The following is a 1,769-nucleotide window of genomic DNA, read 5'->3' as shown; positions in this document are numbered from 1 at the left end:
TCTATCTTTGCAAATTTTCATACCAAGGATTTGCTTTGCTTTCCCCAAATCCTTCATAGAAAATGAATGTACTAACTATCATTTCAACCCTTTTAATGTGATCCATGTTAGACCTAGCTACAAGCATATCATCAACATATAAACATAAAATAATGTAGCTTTCATCATCTAACCTCTTAAAATAAACACAATAGTCAAAATGATGCCAAGTGCAATGATGCTAATACATAAAACTCTCAAATTTAAGATACCATTGCCGAGGTGCTTTCTTCAACCCATATAAACTTTTCTTCAATCTACAAACTAAGTTCTCCCTACCTTTGACCTCAAATCCCTATGGCTATGCCATATATATATCTCTTCATCCAAATCACTATGAAGAAGGGTTGTTTTAATGTCAAGATGCTCCAAATACAAATATTCAGTAGCAACAATATTTAAAACAGTATGAATAGAAGTCATTTTAATAACATGAGAAAATATCTCATCAAAATCAATGCCCTTTTTCTATGTGAATCCTTCTACAGCTAACTTGGATTTAAATCTTTTCTTAGCTCCATCCTCTTCTTTCAACCTACAAACTCATTTATTCTGTAAATCCCTTTTACTTGAAGGCAACTTGTATAAATCCCAAGTCATATTTTTCAGAAAGGAGTCCATTTCTTCTATCAACACAGACTCCCACTGAATCTTAGTATCCGCTTGCACAGCTTCATCGTAACATTCAGGTTCACCAACATCAATTGGTAAAATAGAGTACAAAGAGGGAGAAAATCTATCTAGAGGTCTACTTAGCCTTGTTGACCATCTAACATTCACTGGGGTGTGTGGGATTGTTTTTTTTCATTGTTGCAGAGCATGAGGATTGGCCTATCTCCATGAGCAATGTAGGGAGCCAAACTTAGACATAAACCCTCAAAACATTCTCCTTGACAAAAATTCCATGCCCAAAGTCTCTAATTTTGGCATGTCAAAGATCCTTAATGAGGACATGACCCAAATCATAATGGTAGTGAGAGGAACACTAGATTTACCTTGCTCTTGAATGGCTAAGACACTCTATTGCCACCAAGAAATGTGATGTCTACAACATTGGGATGGTATTGCTAGAATCAGTGTCAGAGACAAGAAATTTTGAGCCTTGTGCTTTGAATCCTCGCCTTTTCTATTTCCATGCTTGAGCAATGCTGAGGGCCCTAGAGGGTAGCTAACTAGATCTTGTAGACAAGAGGCTTGAAAATAGTGTTGATAGGTAGGGTGTTATTAGTATGACTAAGGTAGCATTTTGGTGCATTCAGGATAATCCGAACAAGAGGCCATGGATGAATTTTGCATTGAAGATGTTAGAAGGGGAGTGGGATGTCCTTGATACACATTTGTGGCCATTGCAAAGGAGTCTTGATTTTTTGGAAGGATATTGGTAGGAATCTATGGAGAGAGGCAAGGAGGATTTTTTTCTTGGAAATGGGAGAATATATGATTCCATTGCCGCAGTGTCCTTAATAGAGCTATTGGGTCCAAGATAGTGATATATGTTTTTTCTTGAAATTCTTTTCCATACAATTAGTGCAATAATGGATAGGAAATTGGATGCCAACTTTGAGGTAGATGTTGGAGAGAAATGGGCACTAACACCGGTAGATATCATCTTGTCTATTGGAGAACATTGTGAAACCATCTATTGTCATGTACTATGGACAATTCCCATTATGAACATCTTATTATTCTTACATTTAATACTGATTTTGCTTAAATTTCCTCTTTCTTTT

At 36.3% G+C, this 1,769-nt stretch overlaps 1 pseudogene; it reads left to right on the top strand.

Moving 5' to 3' along the window:
- Positions 1-375: 375 nt before the first annotated feature.
- Positions 376-1,526, top strand: LOC149577779 (G-type lectin S-receptor-like serine/threonine-protein kinase At5g24080; annotated as a pseudogene).
- The last annotated feature ends 243 nt before the right edge of the window (positions 1,527-1,769 follow it).

Source organism: Cupressus sempervirens, chromosome 1 (assembly GCF_028749045.1).
Source record: "Cupressus sempervirens isolate cs-2001-9-10 chromosome 1, ASM2874904v1, whole genome shotgun sequence".
In the NCBI taxonomy this organism is placed as follows: domain Eukaryota; kingdom Viridiplantae; phylum Streptophyta; class Pinopsida; order Cupressales; family Cupressaceae; genus Cupressus; species Cupressus sempervirens.
This window is presented reverse-complemented; position numbering and strand designations above follow the sequence as displayed.